The sequence below is a fragment of the Lotus japonicus genome, chromosome 2, assembly GCF_012489685.1.
Source record: "Lotus japonicus ecotype B-129 chromosome 2, LjGifu_v1.2".
Lineage (NCBI taxonomy): Eukaryota > Viridiplantae > Streptophyta > Magnoliopsida > Fabales > Fabaceae > Lotus > Lotus japonicus.
The window spans coordinates 8,921,384-8,930,682 of NC_080042.1; the positions used below are offsets into that span (position 1 = coordinate 8,921,384).

At 40.6% G+C, this 9,299-nt stretch overlaps 1 long non-coding RNA gene across 1 annotated transcript; it reads right to left on the reverse strand.

Annotated features, from left to right (window-relative positions):
- Positions 1–6,322: 6,322 nt before the first annotated feature.
- Positions 6,323–8,990, reverse strand: LOC130737531 (uncharacterized). Its single transcript, XR_009018781.1, has 2 exons — positions 8,452–8,990; positions 6,323–7,653 (listed from the first exon to the last, which is right to left on the reverse strand). It is a non-coding gene; the product is annotated as an uncharacterized LOC130737531 (long non-coding RNA).
- Between the last annotated feature and the right edge of the window lie 309 nt (positions 8,991–9,299).

The window sequence follows — 9,299 nt, forward strand, 5'->3', positions numbered from 1 at the left end:
TGAGCTATGGTGATGACTGAAAGTCACCGAGTACTTTACGTACTCTTGTTGATGGGGTTGTGTTGTATTGACCGACATTAATCCCTTGGGTTCTCTTGTTGTTGGAGCGGTGTTGTATTGACCGACACTTAGCGCTCTTGTTGTTTGGGCTGTGTTGTATTGACCGACACTAGACCCTTGTGTATTCTTGTTGGTGGAGCTGTGCTGTATTGACCGACACTAACTCATGGGTTTGTTGAGATTGGGTTGTGAGCTAAACACTTTCGTGGTAAGGGCGATTCGTTGTTTGGCTAACCACGTTGCATTCAATCGGGTGAATAACGGGAATGGTTCACCTGTGCATATCATGGTGAATAACGGGAATGGTTCACCTTGCATAAATGATGAATAACGGGAATGGTTCATCATACGGTGAATAACGGGAATGGTTCACCAAGGATGAATAACGGGAATGGTTCATCCAGGATGGATAACGGGAATGGTCCATCCATAGTGAAGAACGGGAATGCTTCACTTGTGGCGAACGGGAACGCGTCACAAATCCGGATTCATATTGTGCATTTCACGCATACATTCATGCTGACTGAGACTGTGTGTTGTTTGTTTATTGAAGCAATGTTAGAGCCATAACATGCTAGGATTACTTATATGCTTATATAACAACTTATATATATACCCCGTCACATGTTGAGTGTATATGTACTTATTGCTGTGAGTTGACCCTAGCGCCTTGGCTTTGTTTGTATGTTTGTGTTTGGGCGGTCGGCCTGCTGCCAGATGTCGATGGTCGACTGGTTCTCGACGGTCTCTCCCTCGGGGGGGATCAGATATGAGCTGCTGGATCGGGATGCCCCACCGCTTGGGTGATCGATGTAGCGGGTCACCGGGCGACGTATCGGGGAAGGGTCATGGAGGACCGGACTGACGAGCGTGGACGTCTGACGAAAGGAGTTCTATGGCGCATAGAGTTGAGCTTCAACTTGCCGACTTCAGATCGTTGTGGGTTTGGCACTGGGAGGTTAGGTTTGGGCAGGCGTCATGTTTTGTGTAGAGCTCTGATTCGTTTTGCTTTTGGGATCGGGTAGGTTTCCGACGCATGACTTTTCGTGTGGTTCTCTTACTGAGGGATCACAGTGAGTCAGTTGGACCATAGGGGTCTTTGCTTAGGCCATATTGAGGCCGACTTTCTCCTAGTGGTTTGTAATTTTAATTTTCTCACTTACACTTCTGGGTCTGTAGATATTTGCCTACGGGCACACTGCTTTGGAGTCACTGCGGCTTCGCGTGACATGGAGTGCAGCTGAGGCTGTACAGATGTATATATTGTATATCGGTTAGTTAGTTGTTGGGGTTTGTCTTTACTTTCTTATCACTTTGATTTAAAGGAAAGAAAACAAAAAAAAAAATTATCTGTTTTCCGCGTAAAGATTATTTTTGGTTACTAAAGTGACACCTGGAAATCGGGGTGTTACAGCTACCCTGTCCCAAAAGAAACAAATGATGTTCAGAGCTAAGACTCTACTCCTACACTAATCCCATCTTGAGGAGCTCACACCAGCACTAAAACCGACATGCTAGCATGATCGTCGTCCGGATTCGAAATCCAGAACGACCTAGTCTATGTACACCATCCGTCATCCTCTCGCTACCGCGACGCGCTCCTGTTCCAGCATCCCAACCTAGTTTCCCCCGAAGGGTGGACCATGGTGAACCAGTCCGCAATACTCATCTGACAAAAGGCGTTGTCCGCCAAAACACACACAGAAGACGCGAGGGTCAACTCTAAAGAACTATGTAGATAATAAACCCAATAGGTACAAATAATAGATAGCCACTTAGGCTTATAACTAGAGATATCATTCCTAGGGTTGCATGTTCCACAAAATCATAACGACAATAATAACAATTAGCATGTTCCAAGTAAGTTTATCAATTAGCAACCACACTCATCAACTAAGTCAGTATGCATGTTGCGTGATATGTATGCAGCTTAACCCAGTCAACCAATATGCAATCCGGAACGGATGGACATCAAACGGATCAATCCGAGCACCAGCAACGGTGGGACCATTCTGCCCGCGTGCCTCTTACACCAAACATAGGTATGGACATCAAACGAGTCAATCCTAGCACCAGCAATGGTGGGACCATTCTGCTCGCGTGCCTCTGGGATGGACATCAAACGGATCAATCCTAGCACCAGCAACGGTGGGACCATTCTTCCCGCGTGTCTCTTACACCAAACCAAGGTAGCCAGATCAGCCGTAACCCGTAGGTCTGCCATTTCGGTCTGCTACAAGAGACGTCTACAGACGCTCTTACACGGAAATCCGGGTCTTATGACCATTTTGGAATCCGACGAGGTCCAGAGTACGTCCTGTGTTAATACCTCATTAATGTTGCATGTATGCAAAATGATTAGTCAAACAACGTCTCCGTCCTCACTCGACACGTCGCCACGTGTTCTAGGGAAGTTAAAGTCTCTAAAAGCTTACCCTAAGGTAAAGTCGATTCTGCGACCAAAAGACACACTTCATAACGACACATAGCTGCTCCAACAGCACCACAACACACGCTGCTCCAACAGCACAATAACACACGCTGCTCCAACAGCACAACAATAAACGCTGCTCCAACAGCACAACATCAAACGCTGCTCCAACAGCACAACGACAACATACTCAACACTTGGATCCGACGACACTCCTCTTTTTCCAAAATTAAGATTTCACTTCCAATGCCTTCCTTCGAGGTTGCTATCATTACTTAAAGATTTAGAGGTTATTTAAGGTCTTATGAGTTTTCTTTATAAAATAGATTTCATTTTGTCTTATCGCAAGTCGTATACATTTACAGGATCTACCAATCCCAAGTCGCTTCCAGAGGATGTCTCGATCCACTAAACAAAATCAAGGCCCGAACCTCGTTCGTCCTATCAAACTTTCTTAAAACTCTCAAAATAAAATCGGCATGACCTGCCCGCTATTCTCACAATTCAGAATCTCAGATTTCCAATGTAAAGCATATTTAAATCATCACAATCAACAACATGTCATATATCAATAAATCGCATCATAAACACTTAGCACTTAGCATATAAAGCATGCACCACACATCCTAGATTACCCACATAGCACATAGCATGTAAGTCAATCTTCAAAAACATTCAGTAGATGAATCATCTACATTGTCAGCCGAAGCCTCAGAAAACATTTTCAATCACACACAATCTCAGTGCATAAACAGTAAACAATGTCGAAACATCGACCCTAAACATTAACTAGAGATTCAGTGAGAAGCCCTCAAAGGACGATCTCCTAACACTCGTTCACAATCAAAGGCTTGCTCCTCTGGGAATTCCTCAAAATCACCTTTAGAGCAAAACCACAGAAATACTATCAGAATCTATCGAAAACTAAGCTATCGATACTTACTAAGGTTACTCGAAGTAATCTATACTCTAAGGTACGATAATCTAGCGCGAAAGGACAAGTTTTCGGAAAAGGAAATTTTCCTCCTCCCCCTTAAATAGGTTCGGCCACTTTGGTTAATTGTGGGGTTCGATTTTTCTTCGATCAAACTTGGTTCCTATGCTTTCATAAGCCGTAACTAAGGGTATTCTGAACTCGGAAAAATTATCGGATCAAAAACTGTCGCAGGGGTATTTTGGTCATGATTTTTAACTTAGGATTTTCAAAACTGAAATCCCAAAAACCAAATTTTGCAGGGACGTCACCAACGACGTTTATGACAACTTATCCTACTAGCACTAAGCTAAGGCGATAGTTTTCAGCCTAAAGGTTGAAGCTTTACTCAAAAACTACATAAATGGGTATTTTAGGCTAGAATTGATTCCGGCGGAATTCCGGCGACATAACGGAAAATCTAATCCGGCAGAAGTGATCTTGGGCACATATAGAAGAGGTTTAGAATCAGAAATGAAAGATTCAGGATAGTTTTGCAAAAACCCATAAACTATCCACTCAGAAATCTCTACAGAAAAGCTATGGAAAAAGCGATCGGAGGTAAGGATTAGCGACTATACCTCGAAGCCTTGAAGTAGCAACTGATTGATCGACGATCAAGCAAGAAATGAAGAAAATCTCTCCTCCTCCTCTCCTATGCAAACTCGCGGCCTCCTTGGGAAGAAATGGTGGAGTTTTGTGATTTCTTCTCACTTGCTTGCTATATATAGAAAATGGTAATTCGCGGGAAAATGAAAGTTTCGCGAATCTGATTTTTCCGGCATCATTCTCCATGAATTCTAAGATAGGTTTTGGCAAAGGAATTCCTAAGCTAAGAAGATGTCTCCTTGTATTTTTTGCAACTAATGCAAAGTCGGTGCAAAGTCGGTGTAAAACTATTTTACCCGATAAGTTGCTTTTTGCATCGAATGTCGGAATGGAAAACTTCCTTCTGAAGAAAGATTGAAATCATCAAGAGAAATGGGTGTACGCGTGTAGAATATTCATTTGAAGCTCTGAATAGATAAAGTCCCCATAGTCGGGTGATTCTAGGGTTTTGAAATACCAGGGATTCGGTTTCGGCAAACTTCCGATGATTGGAATCGGACGTTCGTAGATCCTAGTGTTTCGCCTCGAAACGATTGTGATATATGGAAGAAGAGAAATTCTAACATTTCTCTGAAGATTTTTGGAATTAACTTCCATCGTGCCTAAAAATGAAAATTATCTATATATTAGGGTTTCTGACCTAGGTTAAGCGTATAACGATCGTGCTATAACTTTTATCGATCATAATGCAATCCTTGAACTTTTCCTGAACTTTCTCCTTCTTAAATATATTTCATTTTAATAAACTTTCGTTCAGGTTTCCCTTCACGATACATCAAGCCTAATCGTAATTGGAAATCTCTTCCACTTATTCTAAGCTTAAAAACTTGGGTCTTACATTACTACCCTCCAAAAAGAAAGTTTCGTCCTCGAAACTTAGGGTTCAGTAAAAGCTCTGACTATTGTTCTTGATCTTTTCCTCTAACTCTCATATGGCATCGTCTGTGTCTTTGTTCCAAATAACTCTTACTAAAGCACTCTGCTTTCCCTTCGATTGTTTCACTCTTCTAGTCCCAATGTTGACCAACGGCGTCTCAACAGACATATCATCTTTCAACTTGCCGAGGTTTAACTACAATCATCAATGATAACCCCACTAAAACTCTTACTCGAATATGATCTCCAGCTTCTGAAGTCAATCTTTACCCTAATATTCTCATTCCACTTAGCAAAATTCACTCGCTAATCTCTAGCTTGTATCACCGAAATCCATAACAAGTTTCATTCACTATTAGACTCTGAGTAGCTTGTCCAACTATGATAACTTCGAGTATTCATCTTAATACTAACACTTTCCTTCTTGTAACTTGATTACCATCTTGTCGATAAACTTCTTAATCTCCCAATCAAATTATGACAAACTTCAAGTCCTATACACTTATGACAAGAATTAATAGACTTAAAACCTAAACCTTTTCCAAGTTTGGATCTCTGATGCTCTGTAGCTCTCCAACATTTCCTAAAAGAATATTCATCTCTTACAACGATAAATCCTTCCCAAAGAAAATCAATTACTTAACACGAACTTTCCTCCCAAATCCGACTAATCCTCGATCAATTCAAATTCATCTTACACATCCTTCTATCAAAGTCCATAGCCAGCTCTGATTCCGAATATCACCCCCTCAATATTAAGTTGATCAAGCCTAATACATCGAAGGTGAAATTTAGAAAAACCCACTGGAACAGTCAATGAGTTCCTATCATCCAATAGTCACAAAAATCTTGATATTAATTCTTCAATGATGTCGCTACGGAACTACACACCCTCGACATCATACGTATACTATCCATAAGAAATCTCTATGAGATTCATTCTTCAGCTTCTAGCTTCCTTTTAAACGCATCGGTATAAGACTACTTTCTAGGCTTAACGTGTTATCTTAAACCTCGTGTACTTCTATAGCTAAAATACGAGCTACGGTCAAATAAGGTATTCATAGGCGTAATAACTATAAGGTCAACGCTTAGCGGTAAAAGCAAGTTCAGACGTGTTGCACACGCTACGGGGTGACGAAGGGTATATTATACTAAAATGAGAAAGAATAGTTAGAAAGTTACCATCGTTCTTGCGCTCTCCTCTGACTAATCCATCAGCTCCCTCGCCGCACAAGACATGGACTCTTCCCCGTGCAGTAGAACGTCTTCCCCTCACCGTATGCACAGATGGCTTAACCTTGGTGTAACGCCCCGAATTTCGGGTGTCACTTTAGTAACCTATTAAAGTAAATATGCAATGTTTTCCAAAATGATACATAAACACGAGTATTATTTTTTTCTTTTCAAATGTATTTCCAAAACATGTCATGCATACTCCCAACTACAATGGGATTTACATCAAGCCTTGAACAAGGCAAGTACCCGAAAGTAAACCCGAAATCACCCAACCTACAAAACCTAACCAATAGAAACAACTCAACAAAGAACCTATTATGCAATGACACCATAAATCCGAAATACTCCCTACGATCTCCACATCGGGGAACCGCAGGAAAGCAATGCATCGGAACCTACCCGAAACCTCAAATATAAATTCATAAAATCATTATGCAACCTTAAACCAATAACGGTAAGCTCTCTAACCCAAGGCTCTATCCCTAGACCCGACTCTATTCTTTGAGTCTTCCATAATTCTTCAAGTCCTCATCTCGAACTCGTACGAAGGTCAACCTTCATCGAAGATTCTCCATCGCCTAATAGCGTTAAGCGCCCAAACAACAAGTAGCAAATAGAAAGGGTTAACTCCATGCAATTACCATGTATAAAGAGAAAATCATGCTGTTCGAATTTAATTACCTGGCATGGTAAATAACTAGCAACATAACTCAACTCATATATCAACAACTTAAACATAAATCGGACTCAGATAATAATAACCTCAACAATGTAACATCAAATTAGATATCAATAAACCAATACGAAAATCCAACAACATAGGGTCAGGTGTTAGTTCCCTATAATGCAACTATATGCTGCTAACAAAATGGATCGATCAATATCGTCTCTCAAGACGGGACAATGATAGGACACACCTCCTCATCGCCACTTATAACGTCATACATGACGGGACAATCATAGGACACACCTCCTAATCGCCACTTAACGTCACACAAGACGGGACAATCATAGGACACACCTCCTGATCGCCACTTAGCATCTCGCAAGATGGGACAATGATAGGACACACCTCCTCATCGCCACTTGACTCAAGCCCTATATGCCAAGTCAGACAATAACAAAGCCCACCCAAGGACCAATCCAAAGTAACCACATGTTTCATCCACTAGGAAGCAGTAACGACAGAAACCAGTAAACGGCCGAAGCCTCTCAGAAAACATTTTCCAAATTCAGCATAATAATCATAATCATCTGCCAATCAATATAAACATCTTCATCTCAAACACAGGCAGTGCGATAAAAGCATGCAAGACTCAAAGACGCTCTAAAACCGAGTTACCCTTACCTTAGCCAATTTTCTTCCTAAACTGCAACTCCAATCCTATCTCATCTTTGTTTTTCGCGTCGGCTCGCTTCCTTCTATTCCTTAGCTTCGTCGCAAGGCGCTTTCGTCCTTCGTACCCTTCACAAGTTCACATACTAAACCTTAGCCTCTAAAGTCACATCTAAAGTTCCATAACAAACTTAGCCAATCTTTCTCGCTCACTTAGGCTAAATGCACAAACTTTATGTTTCAAGGACTAAAGTCCAAAGATAAAATATTTGTGTTTTAAAGAAAAGCCCCTTTAAATGCCCATTTAGAAAACAACTCCTCAACTTTTAAGTAATTCAACTCTAGTCCCTTGACAAGCACATAATCACGAAAAGGTCCTCACATAAAAGTAAGTTCTTTTTCAACCCTCAATCTTTAATAAATTTATCAAACAAACCTCAAGACTTTTAAAACTCAAGTTTAACCCAAAACTTCTAAGCATGTTGTGTTTTAGGCCCCAAAATTCTTTTCATACAATTTAAGAAATTTTCAAGAATTGATGTTTCACAAAATAAATTACATGCCTAAGCTTAGAAAAATTCCAAGAACAATCTTTTCCAACCCTTTCTATGAAAAGCTATTTTTTTCCAAAATCACTTATGAGTAAAATTTCAACTTTTTCATAAAACATTTACATTAATAGAAAGCTATTACCACTAGGAATAACATACTAGAATCACTAACTCAAAACTTAATTTTTAACAGTCACATAACAAACTTTTCTCATCTTTTCCTCAAAAACTTTGCATCACCACAAAACTGTCCACATAAAGATTAAGCTTAGCAAAGAGTAGAAAGAGGTCCAAACAACTTTTTAGCACAACATTTTCAAAACTTAACCAAATTGAAAACTAAAAGCATAGGTTTGAAGCCCTTGACATAAGCTACCTTGTTTGTTCTTTGTGTGAGAGGAGAAAAGCACGAAAAAGGAAAGCTTTGAGGAAAAATGGCTTCAGCCTTGAAGATTGGAGAAGACATGGTGGTTCGCTCATGAAAGGAGGCGTGGCGGTGGTGACCAGCGGTGGCTGTGGTGCTCGCGTGTTCATGGCTGTTTGGAGTGGCCATGGTCGGAGCTTTTGTATATGGTGGTGGCTCATGGGTTGGTTGTCCAAAGAGAAGAAAAGTCAAGGTGGTGGTGGCTCTTGGCTGGACATACAGCCACGGTGAGGAGGAGGGACGATGGTGTTGAGAGGAAGAAGACATGGTGATGGTAGCCAGCGGTAGCATCTCGTGGAGAGGGAGAAGGGGACGTGAGTGAGAGGTACCATGGTGGTGTGGGTGCTTCAGCAAAAGAAATGAAAGAAGGAAGAAGTGCTGCAAGGAATAAAAGAAAAGAGGAAGAAGAAGAAAAGAGAAGTTTGTTGCAGAAGAAGAAAGAAAGATATTATGAAGAGAAAGAAGGAAAAGTCAAAGAGAGTGGACGAGAATGAGAGGATGGAAATCTGATTGGTGGTACTTGACATGTGGGACGTGGAGGAGGGATATCCAAGGATAAATGAGAAGATATTTATTAATCGGTACAAATTAATTTGGACACTGAATGATTTAGCTCATAGAATTAAGAGAAAAATATAAGAGTGATATATTATTATATCAAAAATTATGAGGAACTCTATGAAATGATAAAATATAAATTTGAATCACTTTGAGCAAAATAAAATGATTCATGCACCAAGAAATGAGTAGAAACAGAGCTAAAGAATAATTGCGAGACAATTAGAACAAATATGACGTCG